Source organism: Neofelis nebulosa, chromosome 2 (genome assembly GCF_028018385.1).
Source record: "Neofelis nebulosa isolate mNeoNeb1 chromosome 2, mNeoNeb1.pri, whole genome shotgun sequence".
NCBI classification, from domain to species: domain Eukaryota; kingdom Metazoa; phylum Chordata; class Mammalia; order Carnivora; family Felidae; genus Neofelis; species Neofelis nebulosa.
This window is the reverse complement of record NC_080783.1, coordinates 156,630,907-156,652,652: the sequence shown is the minus strand read 5'-3', so window position 1 is coordinate 156,652,652 and position 21,746 is coordinate 156,630,907. Positions and strand designations below refer to the sequence as shown.

At 39.3% G+C, this 21,746-nt stretch overlaps 1 protein-coding gene and 1 non-coding gene across 3 annotated transcripts in view; one reads left to right on the top strand and one right to left on the bottom strand.

The window, feature by feature from the left end:
• GIPC2 (GIPC PDZ domain containing family member 2) overlaps nt 1-21,746 on the top strand; it is a 453,978-nt gene that overhangs the window by 160,730 nt on the left and 271,502 nt on the right. The window lies entirely within an intron of this gene.
• Nucleotides 12,747-12,853, bottom strand: LOC131505786 (U6 spliceosomal RNA). Its single transcript, XR_009258560.1, has one exon. It is a non-coding gene; the product is annotated as a U6 spliceosomal RNA (small nuclear RNA).

Sequence of the window (21,746 nt, the reverse complement as noted above, 5' to 3'; positions counted from 1 at the left end):
AAAATGTTTGACAACTGCAATTCTAGTTATTCTAGAAAATAAGCAGATAACATAGAATCAGTATAATAGAGCATCAGATAATAACAAAGGTCATGAGCAGCAGGAGAAGGAAGTAGGTCAATTGGATGATCAGTAAGGATCACCTGTGCTCTGGCTAAACTGAATCACTTACGCTTCCCTGAACACATTTCATGCTTTTCTGCTTCTGTGCCTTTCTAATGCTGTTTATTCTGCTTGTTTTGTCTTTTTTCTGCATTTTCATCTCTCAAATTATCTATTCTTTTTTTCAGGACCCAACTGAAATGCCACCTGAGCCATGATTCCTTCCCTCATTCTCTTCTAACAGAAGTGATTTATCTTCCTTTTATTGTTCCTATCCTCAGTGATAATATTTTGATCTTATGACCCTTATATTTTTATGCTTTATAGTTATGTGTATACCACTCATATACTTCTCAAGTTTATGAAACTTCTTAAAGTTGGGGACTGCTTTTTATTTACCGGAGTACAAACCTTCTTTGTACCGGTGAATTTTAGGTTCAGCAGTAATAGAACACCTCCAAATTATGGTGGTTTCATCAAGAAAGAAGTGTGTTGTTTCTCATGTAAGTGATGCATGGGCAGTCCAGGGCTGGAGTAGTGACTCTTGGTATAAAAGTGTTTAGGGTTGGTAACTCCTTCCAGTTTACTGCTCAAGTATCCCAAGACTGTGTTCTTTAACCTCCAGATAGCAATATCTTTGTTTCAGCAGGAAGAAAGGAGAGGAAGACAAAGATAAGGGGCCTAACAATATGCATCAGCTTTCTGTTAAAGGTTCCTGGAAGCTGCTAAGGTGACTCTTCTGTTTATACTCCATTGTAGAACTTAGTCACATGTGCATACCTAGTTTCAGGGGAGGCTGGGAAATATAGTTTTATTTTTAGTGGTCTTGTGCTCAACTGCGGACAAAGGGGAGAATATATATTGGGAGACAACTCTCAGTGTCTCTTATACTCAATCCTCAAAGTGTCTACCATAAGTGCTAATTCCAGTTAAAGGCTTAAATGAACTTTTAGCAGGTAAGTAATACTGAGCTCCAATTTCAGAATTATTTGTTGGATAATGAATACAGGAGGACTTTTATTCATTGTAGTATGCTTGTCTTTTTTCTTTCTGTAAAAAAAAAATTTTTAATGTTAATTTATTTTTGAGATAGGGACAGAGTGCAAGTGGGCAGGGGCAGAGAGAGAGAGAGAGAGAGAGAGAGAGAGAAACAGAATCCAAAGCAGGCACCAGGCTCCAAGCTGTCAGTGCAGAGCCCTGTGTGGGGCTCGAACCCACAAACTGTGAGATCATGACCAGAGCCAAAGTTGGCTGTTTAACCGACTGAGCCACCCAGGTACCCCCTGCTTGTTTTCTTTAAAAGAGGTATTAGAAATGATTAAGGAACTGTACCATTTGTCTTTTCAAACTTCATTATATTAAGGTTCACTGGTTGCTCAATTGCTACTCTTAGGTCAGGAAGCCTTTTTTAGTAGAACTCCCACTTATGTTGTTTTCACCATTTCACCTTCCCTTGCTTATCATTCCCAGTGGTAACAAAGACTTCACTCAGCCCTTTCTTGCCAGAAGTGTCCCCAAGATTTTCTGTGTCATGCACGTGATACCCTGGACTTAGGTCTTCCCTGTAGACTTATCGGAGAGGAAAAGTACCTCTTAGAAAAAAACCCTGGCGGCTTCCTCAAATTATTACATTATATCTGCATATTTGTTCACATAAAAGCAGATTAGAGAACATTTGTAATTTTAAGATAATAAAAATATTGGGGCATTGGGCCTATGCTTTCCAATTTCTTCTCACTGCATGCATATCTTAGTAAATAATAGGGCCTACTTTTAAGTTTTGAGTCTAGATCTTTATTTACACAAATGTTTCCCTGGGAACTACAGATGCATCCTCTGACCATCTCTACCTTTTCCTCCACACTTTTGCACACATAATATCTACTTGTGGTTCTTAGTGCTTTCAGGAAACACTCACTCTTCCACAAAGAAAAGTCTAAGATTTCTACACAATTGGAGTTATATTTAAAATAGTCCATCTGGTCTACAGCCACCATCGTCTATAAATATAGAAACTTGGAATTTTAGGATGTTGGGAATTACCACAGATGCTAATTCTTTGAAAAAGTTGAAATTAAAAAAAGAGAACTTGTTAGAAATAGCATTGACTGTATTTGTTGTTACTTAATTTTTCATTTCATCTTATTCTCTTTGGACTATGCACTCTTAAGGACCATGCTGTGTCTGAAACAACAGTTATAAAGTGAAACAAAGCTTCCATTAGCTGACATAAATTAGGACAATGATGATGAAGTGGGATTTGTTTATCATGGAATGAAATTTTCACAAAAGAAATGAACACTATAGACGACCGCATTCATCATCTATACATTTATCTCACAAATACTTACTGAACACCAACCACAGTGCCCGGTAATATGGTAGATACTAGGAAACAATGGAGAGCTATATTAATATAGTCTCTGTCCTTATGGTATATGAAGCCTAGAAGAGAAAAACAAAGAAGTAATCACTGTAAAATATGATGAATGCTTATTGGAGAAGCACAGGTTGCTATGGGAATACCCAAGGCGGGGCGTTTAACCTAGTTGTAGTCTTCATGGAGTTTTCACATACAGATAACTCATTTGAGCCTCACAAAGGCCTCTGCAATGAGTAGTGCAGGAATTATTCTTCTCATTTACAGATGAGGGATTTGTCTCAGAAATTAGCAAGACCCAATTTCCCATAGGCCCAGACCTGGGCTTGTGACTCTCATCCCTGTTCCACACAGCAGCTAGAATGCCGGGGGTGTGACATCTGTGGCTGTGCTGTGTCTGCTTCCTGTCTTGGTGCCCTCATCTCCAGCTTACAGCCCCCAATGGCATCAATTAATTAATCATTGGCATCATCGTAGCTGCCTGGAAGCCATGTGGGTGTTTTGACCAGCATGGCCCTAAGTGCTCTTTTACTAGGGCTGGTTATCTAGTGTTCATTCTGGGAGCAGCCCCTGCAATTAGGAAAGGGGCCAGGGGATCTTTCAAGCAGACAGAAGCTACAGAAGCTCAGCCAAAAACCTTATTAGGATGAGCCATCATGCAGCAGTATGCTCAGTGGTCTGTTTTCCTGTCCTATTAAGTAGAAGTCAGTTGCTCCAAAGAGAAAACAACATTGAAATGTCCAAGTTCATTTTATTTTATGTTTAGTGCTATTGAGTCGGAAAGAATAATGAACACTGCTGTTGGGCATTTTCCCTTTTCGTTCTGAATACCCAACCGTTTCCTGATTCTTCCAGAAAAACTTCTCCTTTTTTACAAATTTTTGAAACTCTTGGAAATTTCCCAGTGATATTCGAGTCTTTCAGGGATTAGTATGCTCTATTAATAACTCTGGAAAAATTGAGGAGGTGGTGATAATTATTTCCTTGATTTGTGGTATCATAGAAATATCGTGGACTTGGGGATAAACCTGAATTAACTCTTTCACTTTCCAGCTGTGGAAATTTGGGAAAGTTTCTGGACTTCCTTCTGCCCCAGTTTCTTCAAAGGATGGTTGTGAGGATTAGAAAAAAACGTAATATAGCTTGTACAGTGCCTGGCACATAATTGGTCCTCAGTAAATGGGAAATATTATTATTATGATGGTTAAAACTTCTGTTTTTCTCCTGAGAACTCAGTGCAAACTCTAGCATCTCGTCTAAGCCTGACTTTTCTGGCAATACTATTTCCTCTGGATCTTTACCTTTATTATAAGTTTATTTCTTTTTGTTTATTGAGGTATAATTGGCATAGAATTATATCATTTAAGGGGTACAACATAGTAATTCAACATTTATATAGATTGCAAAATAGTCACCACAATGAAAGTGAAATAATGTCGTATTTCTCTCTCTCTCTCTGTTTTATTTCACCTATCATAATACCCGTGAAGTCCGTCCATGGTGTCACAAATGGCAAGATTTTATTCTTTTTTATGGCTGAGTAACATTTCATCGTGTGGGTATATACATTTTTATCCATTCATCCCTCAGTGGACACTTAACTTGTTTCCATATCTTGGCTATTGTAAATGCTGCATTGAACAAGTGGTACATATATATTTTTGAATTAGTGTTCTCATTTTCTTTGGATAGACACCCAGAAATAGAATTGCTGAATTGCATGATTATTCTATTTTTGATTTTTTGAGGAAGTTCTCTATTGTTTTCCATAGTGACTGCACTAATTTACATTTTCACCAACAGTGCACAAGGGCTCCCTTTTCTCCACATCTTCACCAAAACTTGTTATTTCTTGTCTTTTTGATAATGGCCATTCTGACATGTGTAAGGTGATATCTCATTGTGGTTTTGATTTGTACTTCCCTGGTTTGCCTGTTGGCCATCTGCATATCTTCTTTGAAAAGTGTCTGTTCAAATCTCTTGCCCATTTTAAATTGTTTTTTGTTGTTGTTGTTTTGTTATTTAGTTGTATGAGTTCTTTATAGATTTTTCATATTAACTCCTTATCAGATATATGATCTGCAAGTATTTTTTATTCATCAGGTTCCCTTTTTTTTCGTTGATGGTTTGCTTTGCTTTACAGAAGCTTAGTTTGATGTAGTCCCATTGTTTATTTTTTCTTGTGTTTTACCTGCTTTTGGAGTCAGATCCCAAAATAAACAAACAACCCCCCCCCCCAAACCCAACCCCCAAAACATTGCTACATTGCTAAGGCAGTTGTCAAGTAGCTTACATCCTAACGCATCTAAGATGTTCCAATATGTAGGCAATGCTAGTGATGGGAACTTTGGGGATTATAGTATACAAAAGTCAAAGCAGACTGTGATGCACAGTAGGTCCTCTGCTATCTAAACTCTACTTCTTTGTAGGAGACTTGGGGAATTAGCCCTGTCATTGAAGGTTTGTAGGATCCAAATCTACAGTGGTGGAGTGAGGCAGTGTAGATGATTGTAAAACTTAAATGAACATGTATAACTTAGGACAATGCTCAAAATTTCTGTACCTTCTGTTTCAAAATCAATGGGAGGACTTATAATAAACATAGATGATTTAACTAGAATATCTGGGGAATGGATCCTGGGGATATCCATTCTAAATAGGATACCTTAAGGATCTTTATATACTTTTTTTGAATTTAAGTTTTTAAAATTTACATCCAAATTAGTTAGCATATAGTGCAACAATGATTTCAGGAGTAGATTCCTTAATGCCCCTTACCCATTTAGCCCATACCCCTCCCCAAACCCCTCCAGTAACCCTCTGTTTGTTCTCCATATTTAAGAGTCTCTTATGTTTTGTCCCCCTCCCTGTTTTTAGATTATTTTTGTTTCCCTTCCCTTACGTTCATCTGTTTTGTCTCTTAAAGTCATATATTTGTCTTTCTCTGACTAATTTTGCTTAGCATAATACCCTCCAGTTCCATCGACGTAGTTGCAAATGGCAAGATTTCATTCTTTTTGATGGCCGAGTAATACTCCATTGTATGCATGTGTGTGTGTATGTATGTGTGTATATGTGTGTGTGTGTGTATATATATATATATATATATATATATATATATATATATATATACCACATCTTCTGTATCCATTCATCCATTGGTGGACATTTGGGCTCGTTCCATACTTTGGCTATTGTTGATAGTGCTGCTATAAACACGGGGGTGCATGTGTCCCTTTGAAACAGCACACCTGTATCCCTTGGATAAATGCCTAGTACTGCAATTGCTGGGTCGTAGGGTAGTTTTATTTTTAGTTTTTTGAGAAACCTCCATACTGTTTTCCAGAGTGGCTGCACCAGTTTGCATTCCCACCAGCAGTGCAAAAGAGATCCTCTTTCTCTGCATCCTCACCAACATCTGTTGTTGCCTCAGTTGTTAATGTTAGCCATTCTGACAGGTGTGAGATGGTCTCTCATTGTGGTTTTGATTTGTATTTCCCTGATGATGAGTGATGTTGAACATTTTTTCCTGTGTCGGTTGGCCATCTGGATGTCTTCTTTGGAGAAGTGTCTATTCATGTCTTTTGCCTATTTCTTCACTGGATTATTTGTTTTTTGGGTGTTGAGTTTGATAATTTCTTTCTAGATTTTGGATACTAACCCTTTATCTGTTATGTCATTTGCAAATATGTTCTCCCATTCTGTCAGTTGCCTTTTAGTTTTGCTGATCGTTTCCTTCACTGTTCAGAAGTTTTATTTTGATGAGGTCCCAATAGTTCATTTTTGCTTTTGTTTTCCTTGCCTCCGGAGATGTGTTGAGTAAGAAATTGCTGCAGGCAAGATCAAAGAGGTTTTTGCCTGCTTCCTCCTCAAGGATTTTGATGGCTTCCTGTCTTACATTGAGGTCTTTCATCCGCTTTCAGTTTATTTTTGTGTATGGTATAAGAAAGTGGTGTAGGTTCATTCTTCTGCATGTCGCTGTCCAGTTTTCCCAGCACCACTTGCTGAAGAGACTGCCTTTATTCCATTGGATATTCTTTCCTGCTTTGTCAAAGATTAGTTGGCCATATGTTTGTGGGTCCATTTCTGGGTTCCTTTTTCTGTTCCATTGATCTGAGTGTCTGTTCTTGTGCTTGTACCATACTGTCTTGATGATTACAGCTTTGTAGTATAGCTTTAAGTCTGGGATTGTGATGCCTCCTGCTTTGGTTTTCTTTTTCAAGATTGCTTTGGCTATTCGGGGTCTTTTCTGGTTCCATACAAATTTTAGGATTATTTGTTCTAGCTCTGTGAAGAAAGCTGGTGTTACTTTGATAGGGATTGCATTGAATATGTAGATTGCTTTGGGTAGTATCGACATTTTAACAATATTTGTTCTTCCTATCCAGGAATATGGTATCTTTTTCCATTTTTTGGTGTCTTCTTCAATTTCTTTCATAAGCTTTCTATAGTTTTCAGCGTATGGCTCCTCTTTGGTTACATTTATTCCTAGGTATTTTATGAGTTTTATTGATCTGTTCTACTCTTGTTTTGGTTTTGATAGCATTGATTTATGCTCTAATCTTTACTATTTCCTGTCTTTTGCTGGTTTTGGGTTTTATTTGCTGTTCTTTTTCCAGCTCTTTAAGGCATAAGGTTAGGTTGTGTGTCTGAGATCTTTCTTCCTTCTTTAGGAAGGCCTGGATTGCTATATACTTTCCTCTTATGACTGCCTTTGCTGTGTCCCAGAGGTTTTGGGTTGTGGTGTTATCATTTTCATTGGCTTCCGTACACTTTTTAATTTCCTTTTTAACTTCTTGGTTGGCCCATTCATTCTTTAGTAGGATGTTCTTTGGTCTCCAAGTATTTGTTACCTTTCCAAATTTGTCCTTGTGGTTGATTTCAAGTTTCATAGCGTTCTGGCCTGAAAATATGCATGGTATGATCTCGATCTTTTTGTACTTGCTGAGTGCTGATTTGTGTCCCAGTATGTGGTCTATTCTGGAGAACATTCCATGTGCACTGGAGAAGAATGTATATTCTGCTGCTTTAGGATGAAATGTTCTGAATATATCTGTTACGTCTATATGGTCCAGTGTGTCCTTCAAAGCCATTGTTTCCTTGTTGATTTTTTGATTAGATGATCTGTCCATTGCTGTGAGTGGGGTGTTGAAGTCTCCTACTATTATGGTATTACTATCAATGAATTTCTTTTTTTTTATTATTTTTTTAAAACGTTTATTTATTTTTGGGACAGAGAGAGCATGAACGGGGGAGGGGCAGAGAGAGAGGGAGACACAGAATCGGAAGCAGGCTCCAGGCTCTGAGCCGTCAGCCCAGAGCCTGACGCGGAGCTCGAACTCACGGACCGTGAGATCGTGACCTGAGCTGAAGTCGGACGCTTAACCGACTGAGCCACCCAGGCGCCCCATCAATGAATTTCTTTATGTTTGTGATTAATTGATTTATATATTTGGGTGCTTGCACATTTGGTGCATAAATGTTTACAATTGTTAGGCCTTCTTGGTGGATAGACCCCTTGATTATTATATAATGCCCTTCTTCATCTCTTGATACAGTCTTTATTTAAAGTCTAGGTTGTCTGAAGTAAGTATGGCTACTCTGGCTTTCTTTTGTTGACCATTAGCATGATAGATGGTTCTCCATCCTCTTACTTTACTTTCAGTCTGAGGGTGTTTTTAGGTCTAAAGTGGGTCTCTTGTAAACAGCATACAGATGGATATTGTTTTCTCATCCATTCTGTTACCCTATGTCTTTTGATTGGAGCATTTAGTCCAGTGACATTTAGAGTGAGTACTGAAAGATAAGAATTTGTTGCCATTATATTTCTTGTAGAGTAGAGTTTCTGGTGGTGTTCTCTGGTCCTTTCTAATCTTTGTTGCTTTTGGTATTAATTAATTAATTAATTCATTCATTCATTCATTCATCTTTTCTCTCCTCAGAGACTCCCCCTTAAAATTTCTTGCAGGGCTGGTTTAGGTGGTCACAAACTCCTTTAATTTTTGTTTGTCTGGGAAACTTTTTATCTCTACTTCTATTTTGAATGACAACCTTGCTGGAGAAAGAATTCTTGGCTGCATATTTTTCTGATTCATCACATTGAATATATCCTGCCACTACTTTCAGGCCTGCCAGGTTTCTGTGGATGGGTCTTCTGCGAACCTGATCTGTCTTCCCTTGTAGGTTAAGGACTTTTTTCCCATGCTGCTTTTATGATTCTCTCCTTGCCTGAGTATTTTGTGAAGTTGACTATGATATGCCTTGTTGATGGTCAGTTTTTGTTGAATCTAATGGGGGTCCTCTGTGCTTCCTGGATTTTGATGTCTGTGTCTTTCCCCAGGTTAGGAAAGTTTTCTGCTATGATTTGCTCACATAACCCTTCTACCCCTATTTCTCTCTCTTCCTCTTCTGGGACCCCTATGATTCTGAGGTTGTTCCTTTTTAATGAGTCACTGATTTCTCTAATTCTCAAATAGTGCTCTTTTGCCTTAATCTCCCTCTTTTTTTCTGCTTCATCATTCTCCATAAGTTTGTCCTCTATATCGCTGAGTCTGTTCTGCCTCATCCATCTTGCCACTGCGGCATCCATTTGAGATTGCAGCTCAGTCACAGCATTTTTTATTTCATCATGACTAGCTTTTACTTCTTTTATGTCCACAGAAAGGGATTCTAATCTATTGGAATATATTCTGATCTATTCCAGCTAGATTCTTATTATCGTGATTCTAAATTCTGGTTCAGACATCTTGCTTGTATCTGTGTTGGTTAAGTCCCTGGCTGTCATTTCTTTCTGTTCCTTCTTTTGGGGTGAATTCCTTCATTTCATCATTTTGAAGGGAGAAAAGGAATTAATGAGGTAGAAAAAATTAAAATAAAAAAGTTAAAATTAAAAAATTAAAAACAAACACAGAGACAAAAATCGAATAAATGATGCTAGATCCTAAGTGTGTTTTGGTCTGGGTGTTAAAAGTGGCTTGATAGATTAGAGAAAAAAAGAGAAAAAAGAAAAAAAAAAGGAAATCGATTGAAAATTTGAAAAAATGAATACAGTGAAGTAGAGTAAAATTAAATGATGGAAGTAAAATAGAATTTTAAAAAGTTTACACAAAAGTAAAAAATATAGTAGAAAAAAATTAAAGAAAAATTTTTTAAATAAAAATTGAAAATAAAAATGAATTTTTTCTCTTTCTGTATTCAGGAAAAAGAAAAGAAACGAAAAAGAGAAAAAAAAAAAAGAAGAAAGGAAATTGTATAGTTGGACCAGCTAACAGACTGAAATATGAGCGAAACTACTTCGTTTTCCCCTAGAAGTCAAACTTTGAAGTGCTTTATAGTCCATGAACTAAGTGGGCGGTGAGACTTGTGTTCTTGAAGAGCGCTCCACTAGATGACGCTGCTAGCCTACTAGGATGGATTGTTGTGGTGCTTGTAGGTGCGTATGTGCAGAAGCGGTGAAAATGGCGTCTCCCAGCTACGAGTCTCTGGTATTGGAACTCTGTTCTCCCTGATCAGCCATCGCGCACCCATCCTTAGCCTTTGGCTTCTGTCCACTCCCCACTTCCACACTGTCTGTGACCAAGCCCCAGGCAGCACCTCCCTCCTGAGTTTTGTCTCAGATGGGGCTGCCTTCCCTGGCCCCTCACTTCTGAGGGACTGCAGCTTTGACCTGTTCTGCCCCTCTGCAGACAGTCTCACCGAACAGTAGCTGGGTGCTGGTCCCACCCAGGAAAGCTTGTGGGACCATACTGCTGCCAATGCCCAGAGACTGCAGCCAGGTGCTAGCCCACCCCAGAAAAAGTTCGCAAGACAGTTTAGCAGCAGCACCTCAGGGATTATGGAAAATCACAACAAACATCTGGCACCAGGCTTCACCCCCAATAACCTTGTTCGAGCACCAGCGAATGTGGCCACTCTCTGGGGTCTGCTGGGCCCAGGTGGCCTCACAGCCTCTACCAAATGTCCTTCCAGCAGTGGAACCGATTCTCCCATGTGGCCTGAGAACCTCCTGGACCACACTCTGCTCCTGGGGATTCGTCCTTCCCACCAGAGCACCGCCAGGTATCGAGCTGCAGAGTTTCAGATTCTGTGCTCCCCGTTTACAGTCTTAATGGAATTTAAACCCTCTTCTTTCTCCCTTTTTAGTTCAGTCCCTGTGGCTGTTTCCAATTTTCCACTTTCTCTCCAGTTGCTTTTGGGGAGGCTTGCTTTTCCTGTATTCCCCCCCCCCCCCCCCCCCGTCTCTGTCCTCTCTATGCATGCAAAAGTGGTTCCCTTCCCTCTGTGGCTTCTCTCTCCCCAAGTTCACCTCTCCAAACTGTATATCTGCTGAATTCTGTGGTTCAGGTTGTGCAGATTGTTGTGTTAATCCTCAGATCAGTTTTCTATGTTTGCAGAATGGTTTAGTATTGTTCTGGCTGTATTTCATGGATGTGAGACACACAAAAAACTTCCATGCTGTTCTGCATCTTGGCTTCTCTGGATCTTATATACTTTAAGGTTAAAGAATATTAGATGCTAGTCTTGAAAGCCACATCAGAGTCCTGATACAAAGGATCAGTGAGCTTGTAAAGAAGTTACCTTTTCCTCTGTCATTCAAGAGTGGCTTGCAGAAGGGGTGGTTACATGGAAAAGAAATCTAGGGACAAAGCTTTTATCCCAGTAGTAGGATTGAAAGATCTCAGTCTGGAAAGACAGTTGAGGTTTCTGGAATAAGAATCAAGGCAAAAAGAATCCCAAGGACAAGAAATGAAGCAGACAGACTGGGGATTGGGCAAGATCTGATAGAGGATTTGTAACAGGGTTTCCTGTTTAAGTCCCACCTTCCCCATTGAGACTGTGGTCTCCCTGAGGGTTGGGTTCATAACTTCTTTATCCACATTTCTTTTGTACTTAATATAGGGCTTAGCAAAAAGTAGGCTTTCAGGTATTTATTAAACAAACAAACAAACAAATAAATAAATAAATGCAAGTTGGGATTAGTGGGCAAAGGTGGGTGATGCTAAGCTCTTGAATGTGGACTAGAGTTACCTAAAGGTCTCTTGGCTCAGTTCACACTTGGTCCTGGGAATTGACTTTGGGGCTGCACTTGTAGTTTTGGCATTAAATAGAGGGAATAACCAGATTGACTCAAGACATAGACTGAACCTAGAGTTAGAATAATTTAAGACGTATTTTGGAAGAAAGTGTGATTTGATTCTGCTTTGAAGGTAAGAGAGAGATTAAATGACTGATTTCAGTCCAACTCAACAAACATTAACTGGGCATCTACTCTGTGCAATGGCTAACAACTCAATGGAGGAGACCAAAAGGTTAAAAAAAAAAAAAAAGACCTAACTACAATGTTATAGGGGATGTTGAAGGGGAAATTATCTAGGGAAATTGAGAGGAGAGATAATCTTTCCCTGGGACTTATGACCTAGTCAGGATGTGCTCTATAGTCAAGGCAGTGAAGGGCTTTCCAAGTGGAGAAAACAGCTAGGATAGGGGAAAGAAGGAATGAAAATGAAGGTATCTTGGGAGGTGGCATCAGGACTCTGGGTGGTGAGAGCAAAGGACAGATGATGGGTAGTGGGTTCTGGACCTCGTGGATCATCTTAACAAGGCAACGTTTATTCTAGAAACACTTGAATTTGTCAAAGTGTTTTAAGCAGTGTAATTACACAATTCAACTTATATTTAGAAGGTGAGTGTGGACTGCAAGATCTGGAGGAGGGTGAGAAGCTAGGAGCAGTCTGAACAGGGCAGTAGGGCAGCAAAGTGAGCAAAATTTTTAATTAAACTAATTCTTACTGAGGTAGTAATGGTAAATAATGGTTTAAAGACAAGTACTCTCTAAGTGTGCTATTGCCTCCATATCTGGAGGAGGTGTGAATACTATGGATAGATTTGCCAGGTAGGCTCTAGAAGGGCACTTTTGGTTATCTGTTGTTTATTCTTCCCACTCCCAAAGCTAGCCCTTGCTAGCTGGTCTGCCCTGTAAATGAAATGCAGTTCTGTGATCTGGAGGAGAGTTCACAGGCTACAGGGCACAGGTTGCTCTGTGATTTTTAATTGACTAGCACGAGTTCTTTCTCTTTACTTTGAAGAGTCCCTCCTTGTATCAAGTTCATTACAAATGGACATTATCTGGCAGGTCTCAAATACACCAACTGTTGAGAACAGAGCCAGCAACCTATCTTTTCTCCAAATGGCACCCAGCCTTAGGACCATGATTTACAAACCTAATTGTTGTTATTATATTGATTCTTTTTGTTGCTGTTTGTTTTTAAATATGGGACACTTCATGAATTTGTGTGCCATTCTTGCGCAGGGACTGTGCTAATCTTCCCTGTATCTTTCTAATTTTAGAATATGTGCTCCTGAAGTGAGCACTGGATTCTTTTTTTACCAATGTCCTAGTGTCAAGTTATCTCAGCTCTGAGAAAAGTTCTTGTTTTTGGGTCAATATATGTGTTAGAAAGTTGTGTGAGTTAAAATTAAAAAGATATTAAAATTGTTCTCTTTTCCATTCTTTCATCTTTTCCTACTTACCCCCTTCTCATAAACCCAACAAACATACTCTCTCTGCAAATAAACTCTATGTTTAGAGAATAACAGAAATGACACATCATATGGTCTCATTTTGCCCTGATTGTGTAGTATTGACATACAAGAAGGAATGTTGAATCAAAAATAAAAACACCTGGGTTATGTTCCTTTCAATGGCATTAACTAGATGTGTAACCTGGGTACAGTTTACTTCACTTTTCCCAGCCCTAACTGCTGTAATATGAAGGAGATGGATTGTGTTCTATCTGTATAATTCTTTATAATTCTAAGCAGTGGGGATTCTATAAGCTACACAGGAATGGTGACATATTTTTTCATGTGAAGGGGAAAATCTTGAGTGCTGCTTGGGAGAGCAGCTTTTGATTGCTTCTTTGGGATCTATTTTTTCATTTCTTCAATAACCTTCATTTTTTTCCTTTAGGGATATGTTCTACTTTGCTTAGCTGTGCAGCCAGCATGGAATGCGCACCATTTTTGGCTCCACAGGTGGCTCCTGACAGGCTTAAACCAAACAGCGTGTATCATTAACTGGTTCTAGGATGAGCATCTGGCCCCATTCAGGCCACAGAGATGGGCAGGAATTATTTTTGCTGGGGGCTCCTGGGAAGAAGGCTTTCTTTTTCTTTTGTGTGAGGTAGTGAAGAGCTTCTCTGCCAGTGTATTGGAAGAAGCGAGATCTGGGAAGCTGAGTAGAGCCCAGAGAATCCCAAAGGAGCCAGAGCCCGGTGACTATACAAAGCTCTGGATAAAACCATGTCTGAAACAACATCCAACTTTTAAAAAACTTGTGACCCAATGAAATAATGAAGTTTAAGACAATTCATCTTGATTTCTCTGTTGCCATCAACTCAGATTCATAACTTTTCCCCTTAAGGTTTCACTAAATATATTTTTGAATTCCAATTTTTTTACCCCCTGAAATAAAAGGAAATTGCTTATACCTGCATTTTTATTACAGTCAGTTCCTAAATCATCAACTGGGAAGTGTTGAAAACAAAAATTTTAGAGTCGGTATGAGGCACACAGAAATTGCCTTATAAATGTTCATTGAATGAATGGAAGTGATAATAAATTAGAAAGAGGAAAGATAATATATCTGGGTGCAAGTGAAGGGATAGGTGGGAAGGTAGTTATATAGAATGTGTTTTGGGGGGCACATACTAGTGAGGAAATGTATGGGATGATCATAAAGCCTAAACTGCTGGAATTGTCCTTTTTCTTCTCTCCTGAGATGTTTCCTAATTTTTTTTCTTTCAATTTAGAATTCAGGGAGAAAGAAGCATCTAGATTCACAAAATAAATTTTACTTCAATCAATTGATTAATTTAACAGGTGTTTAGTGAGCACTTACAAAGGTCTCTAGTTACAAGGGAAGACTGATAAATAAATCAGTACTAATCACAAAGTTGATGAGTATTATGGAAATGGAAATATAGGGATTATGAGAAGAGAGCAAGGGATCTAACCTAGAGGAAGGTAAGAAAAGCCTTTTCAAGGAAATGATATTTAAGCGGAGATCTGAAGAATAAGCAGGTGGCAGTCAGATGAAGATGGGTAGAGGAAGGAGAAGAGTGTTCCATGCACTGACCCAATGGCTAGGGGGATGGAGACACCTGTGAGGACATGAGAGAAGTTCAGAATATATGTAAGGAAGAGTGAAGGGTGAGATAAAGCCACTGAGAGGACCAGATTTTGCAACTCTCTATGGGCCAGGTGAAGTAGTTCAGGCTTAAAATTTTTTTTTAATGTTTTATTTATTTTTGAGACAGGGAGAGACAGAGCATGAACAGGGGAGGGCCACAGAGAGGGAGACACAGAATCGGAAACAGGCTCCAGGCTCTGAGTGGTCAGCACAGAGCCCGACGGGGCGCTCGAACTCACGAACCGCGAGATCATGACCTGAGCCAAAGTCGGCCGCTTAACCGACTGAGCCACCCAGGCGCCCCAGTAGTTCAGGCTTTAATTGAAGGGGAGTGGGAGGCTGCTGAAGGGTATATGCAGGAGAGCAACAGGATCAGATTAGCATTGAACTTGGACCACATATGGCACAGGGGCATGAGGCCCCCTCCCTCCAGTTATGTTCCTTTGTGCATCTGCACTATTGCCTCCACTTCCTTACTAAATGCTGCCTCTTTCCTTTTAAAACACTGGAAAAAAATATGAAGTGGGCATTGTTCGTTCCCAGAACTGGTTACATCCTTACTTCTGTAGTAACTTGTTTTTCCTGGTAAATCTAATCTTCTTTCTCTTAATTAGCATTTGGGTTTTCGGTAGCTCTGACTTGTAAATCAGCACTGATTTTCATCTCCTAAATACTGAAGATGGGATCCAGCTGGCAGGCATGGGTTCTACTGGATTTGTCTGGGACTGGCTTTTGCTTGGCAAGCAGCTGCTGATGAGGCTCACCCTGTGGCTCATTTTTGGGGGTTTTCTTTTGTGCAGCCAGAACACAGTTCCACCTAGCTCTTCTCCCAGCCATGTGAAGCTGCTTATACCGGGGCGCCTGGGTGGCGCAGTCGGTTGAGCGTCCGACTTCAGCCAGGTCACGATCTCGCGGTCCGTGAGTTCGAGCCCCGCGTCAGGCTCTGGGCTGATGGCTCGGAGCCTGGAGCCTGTTTCCGATTCTGTGTCTCCCTCTGCCCCTCCCCCGTTCATGTTCTGTCTCTCTCTGTCCCAAAAATAAATAAAAAACGTTGAAAAAAAATTAAAAAAAAAATGAAGCTGCTTATACCAACCTGCAGGACCTCTCTGTCCTCCCAACTTGAGTGGTTCTCCAACCTGGGAATCAAAATCATCCTCCAAACGTATGAATCAAAGTCTTCAGTCCTCTCTTGCACCTGTTGTTTGCATCACAGGGCAAGTTCATTACTTTGCTTTCTTTCTTTCACTTTAAAGTGTTCAGCCTTCTTGGGGCACCTGGATGGCTCAGTTGATTGAATGTCTGACTCTTGATTTCGGCTCAGGTCATAGTCCTGGGGTCGTAGGATCAAGTCCCCTGTTGGCCTCGGCACTGGGCTTGGAGCCTGCTTGAGATTCTCTCTCTCTCCTTCCCCCTGCCCCTCTCTCCTGCTTACTCTCTCTGTCTCTCTCTAAAAATAAAAAAAAAATAAAGTGTTCAGCTTTTTTTCTTGGTCTGTTTGTAAACTTATGGACCTTCTTATTGCTTCTAGAGTTTGGATACAGTGAGTGCTGGATAACACCAATAGAATGATTGAAAGAGAAAAGATACTAAGTTCTGAGTCTGGACTGGAGGGTTATCAGAAACAGTGGTTTGCTGAGAAGAGCTGGCAGCTGGGTAGAAAGATTGTGAACATCAGTGTTTGACAATTTGAAGAGCACCTGATGGATTGGTGATCAGAATCAGTGTTCTGAAGTTGACTCAGGACCCAACTTATTGACTGATAAGGATGCACTTTTCCACAGGGAAGGGCACCACTCAAGAGAGAAGGCTTTCACAACTCCTTTACTGGGTGGCTCCCCCCCTGAATCTCCAGTATTATTGAAAGGCTCAAAGGAGATAATTCATGTAAAGTACTTAGAGGAATGTCAGGTATGGGTGAGCAATCAGGCACATGTTATTCAAATTATAGATGTTGCAGTCACTATACAACACAGCCTGGCTCTGTGGATGGAGCTGTGATTGCTTTTCCTGAAAACCTGTAATCCTTTCATTTACTTGCTAAGACATTGAATTATGCAACAACTATTATTGAGTGTTTAAGTGTACCAGACACTAATTCTACCTAGTTGACACAAGTATGTAAAGTTTGCTTTATTTTCGAGATTTTGGTTTTCTCTTGAGACATGTCATTCACTAAAAAAATAGTTACTGAGTATTAATTAATGGTGTGGTCATCTGCAGTTACTTGTGGACCAAGGGCCAGGGGAGTTGATATTGATGGAGTAATGCATGGGTTTTTCTGCTTTATCTTGAGAGAGTATTATCCATCCTGGCTCTGTTTATTCCCATGCCTTGCTGGATTTTTCCTCTATAGCACATATCACCATCAGACATATTATATATTTTATATTTTATTAATTTAGTTGTTTATTTTCTGCTTCCCTGAACTACAGTGTGAACTCCACAGGGGAGAGTTTTTGCCCATTTTCATTCATGCTGTACTCTCAGCTCTGAACAGTGCCTGGCACAGGTGTCCTGTAACTATTTATTGAGTGAATTTGCCTCACTTTGAAAGCTCCATCCCACACTCAGTTTTGCCATCCTTTCCTTAGACTCTTCCCTAAGGGCTGGGCTTGTCTGATAGAATATCTGGCTATTTTGACTTATGTTGCCTTGCTCTGTGGTGCTTTGCAAATCACACTATCAAGGTATCTGGGTATCTGGAAAGAGGGTAAAGTGGCACCTGGCCAGTAACTCACTAACCATCTTGAAGATCTTATCTAGATAAGAACTGTTCGGTTTATTTTAGAATCCATCGTGAATGATTCTCATCAGGAAATAGTAGCTTTTAAACACATGCTTACTATGTACTGCACCAAATGGCTTACCTAATTTTCTCACTTAATCCTTACAACATATCTATGAAGGCAGTATTAGTATCTGAATCCTACAGAGGAGAACACTGATGCACAGACTGGGTGAGAAAATTGAAGGTCAGAAACTAATTAGTGTCCATACCGGGATTTGAATCCTAGTCTTTCTGATTACAAGGCTCATGCACCAACCTTGAGGCTACCCCTGCACACTGTTTGGACTTGTTTTTATGGACTTCTGTTTGTATATTTGTACCGTTCTTTGATCTTTGATCTTAATGGAGGCAAACCGACTTGCTTTCATTGATTCTTGAGACCAGAGGCTATCTGCTTTGCAGACATTCTTCATCTTAGTGATAACAAGGGAATATTTTAAATAATAAAGGGTGGTACACAAAATTTTATGTTAAATGTCACTGTAATGGCTTCCAACAATTTAATTGATCAGATAGACATATAACACATATGAACTTGATAGGTGCCCTTGAGAATATTGCATACAGAATTTGGAATTGTTGATTGGTCCTCAAGATAAGGAGGACCTTGCTGGATAAAATTCTCCAGCAAGCTATTGTACAAGACTATGTATGTGCACATATGTATACTTGTGTGTTAGTGTGTGTTGATGGGTGTGTGTGGGGGGCATGCATAAAGTGTAATGATACTGATTTATGAGAGAGATCAAGATACCTTCACTACTTCCCTGGAAGAGTAATTTTTTAATTAGTGTGAAAAGACTTTTTGTTTGTTTGTTTGTATATGTATACATACATACATACATACATACATACATACATACATATTCTTTCTTGTTTTAGTGTAATTTAAGTTTTTATTTTATTGTCAAGTTAGCTAACATACAGTACAGTTTTGGCTTCAGAAATTGAACCCAGTGATTCATTACTTACCTATAACACCCAGTGCTCATCCCAACAAGTGTCCTCCTTAATTCCCATCACCTTTTATCTTCACCCCTCCAACCCCACCCCCATCAACGCTCAGTCTATTCTCTGAATTTAAGAGTCTCTTATGGTTTGCCTCCCTGTTTGTATCTTATTTTTCCTTCCCTTCCTCTATGGTCATCTGTTAATTTTCTCAAATTGCACATATGAGTGAAAACATATGGTATCTGTGTTTCCATCCATGTTGTTCATCCATGTTGTCGCAAATGGCAAGACTTCATTCTTTTTCATCGCTGAGTAGTATTCCATAGTGTATATATACCAGTCTTCTTTATCCATTTATCAGTTGATGGACATGGGAGCTCTTTCTAAAATTTAGCTATTGTTGATGGTGCTTCTATAATCATTGGGGTGAATGTGCCCCTTTGAATCAGCACTCCTGTATACTTTAGATAAATTTCTAGTAGTGTAATTGCTGGGTCATAGGGTAATTATATTTTTAATTTTTGAGGAACCTCCATACTGTTTTCCAGAGTGGCTGCACCAGTTTGCATTCCCACCAACAATGCAAAATAGATCCTCTTTCTCTGCATCCTCACCAACATCTGTTGTTGCCTGAGTTGTTAATGTTAGCCATCCTGACAGCTGTGAGGTGGTCTCTCATTGTGGTTTTGATTTGTATTTCCCTGATGATGAGTGATGTTGAGCATTTTTTCCTGTGTCGGTTGGCCATCTAGATGTCTTCTTTGGAGAAGTGTCTATTCCTGTCTTTTGCCCATTTCTTCACTGGATTATTTGTTTTTTGGGTGTTGAGTTTGATAATTTCTTTCTAGATTTTGGATACTAACCCCTTATCTGATACATCGTTTGCAAATATGTTCTCCCATTCTGTCAGTTGCCTTTTAGTTTTGCTGATTGTTTCCTTTGCTGTGCAGAAGCTTTTATTTTGATGAGGTCCCAATAGTTCATTTTTGCTTTTGTTTCCCTTGCCTCCAGAGACGTATTGAGTAAGAAGTTGCGGTAGCCAAGATCAAAGAGGTTTATGCCTGCTTTCTCCTTAAGGATTTTGATGGCTTCCTTTCTTACATTAAGGTCTTTCATCCATTTTGAGGTTTTTTTGTTTGTTTGTTTGTTTTTGTTTTTTGTTTTTTGTTTTGTGTATGGTGTAAGAAAGTGGTCCAGGTTCATTCTTCTGCATGTCGCTGTCCAGTTTTACCAGCACCACTTGCTGAAGAGACTGTCTTTATTCCATTGGATATTCTTTCCTGCATTGTCAAAGATTAGTTGGCCATATGTTTGTGGGTCCATTTCTGGGTTCCTTTTTCTGTTCCATTGATTTGAGTGTCTGTTCTTGTGCCAGTACCATAATGCCTTGATGATGACAGCTTTGTAGTACAGCTTGAAGTCTGGGATTGTGATGCTTCCTGCTTTGATTTTTTTTTTTTAATGATTGCTTTGGCTATTTGGGGTCTTTTCTGGTTCCATACAAATTTTGCAATAGTTTGTTCTAGCCCTGTGAGGAATGCTGGTGTTATTTTGATAGGTATTGCATTGAATATGTAGATTGATTTGGGTAGTATTGACATTTTAACAATATTTGTTCTTATCCAGGAGCATGGAATCTTTCTCCATTTTTTGGTGTCTTCTTCAATTTCTTTCATAAACTTTCTATAGTTTTCAGTGTATAGATTTTTTACCTCTTTGGTTAGGTTTATTCCTAGGTATTTTATGGTTTTTGGTGTAATTATAAATGGGATCAATTCCTTGATTTCACTTTCTATTGCTTCATTGATGGTGTATAGGAATGCAACAAATTTCTGTGCATTGATTTTATATCCTGCAACTTTGCTGAATTCATGGATAAATTCTAGCAGTTTTTTGGTGGAATATTTGGGATTTCCACATAAAGTATCATGTGATCTGCGAAGAGTGAAATTTTGACCTCCTCCTGGCCGATTTGGATGCCTTTTATTTCTTTGTGTTGTCTGATTGCAGAGGCTAAGACTTCCAATACTATGTTGAATAACAGTGGTGAGAGTGGACATCCCTGTCTTGTTCCTGACCTTACGGGGAAGCTCTCAGTTTCTCCCCAATGAGGATGATATTAGCATTGGGTCGTTAATATATGGCTTTTATAATCTCGAGGTATGATCCTTCTATCCCTACTTTCTTAAGGGTTTTTATCAAGAAAGGATGCTGTATTTTGTCAAATGCTTTCTATGCATTTATTGAGAGTATCTTTCTTTTATTGAAGTTATGAAGCACATCGATTGTTCTGTGGATATTGAACCAGCCCTGCATCCCAGGTATAAATCCCACTTGGTTATGGTGAATAATTGTTTTAATATATTGTTGGATCCGGTTGGCTAATATCTTGTTGAGGATTTTTGCATCCATGTTCATCAGGGAAATTGGTCTGCAGTTATCCTTTTTAGTGGGGTCTTGTCTGGTTTTGGAATCAAGGTAATGCTGGCTTCATAGAAAGAGTTTGGAAGTTTTCCTTCCATTTCTATTTTTTGGAACAGCTTCAAGAGAATAGTTCTCAACTCTTCCTTCAATGTTTGGTAGAATTCCCCTGGAAAGCCATCTGGCCCTGGACTCTTGTTTTTTGGGAGATTTTTTGATTACTAATTCAATTTCTTTACTGGTTATGGGTCTGCTCAAATTTTCTGTTTCTTCCTCTTTCAGTTTCGGTAGTTTATATGTTTCTAGGAATTTATACATTTCTTCCAGATTGCCCATTTTATTGGCATATAATTCCTCATATTATTCTCTTATTATTGTTTTCATTTCTGCTGTGTTCATTGTGATCTCTCCTCTTTCATTCTTTTTTTCAATGTTTATTTATTTCTGAGATAGAGGCAGAGCATGAGTGGGGAAGGGGAAGAGAGAGAGGGGACACAGAATCTGAAGCAGGCTCCAGGCTCTGAGCTGTCAGCACAGAGCCCAGTGCGGGGCTCAAACTCACGACCCATGAGATCATGACCTGAGCTGAAGTCAGTTGCTCAATCAACAGAACCACCCAGGCACCCCGTCTCCTCTTTCATTCTTGATTTTATTTATTTGGGTCCTATCCTTTTTATTTTTGATCAAACTGGCTAGTTGTTTATCAATTTTGTTAATTCTTTCAAAGAACCAGCTTCTGATTTCATTGATCTATTCTTTTTTTTTTTTTTTTTTGGCTTCAATAGCATTAATTTCTGTTCTAATCTTTATTATTTCCTGTATTCTGCTGGTTTTGGGTTTTATTTGCTGTTCTTTTTCCAGCTTTAAGGCGTAAGGTTAGGTTGTGTGTCTGAGACCTTTTCTCCTTCTTTAGG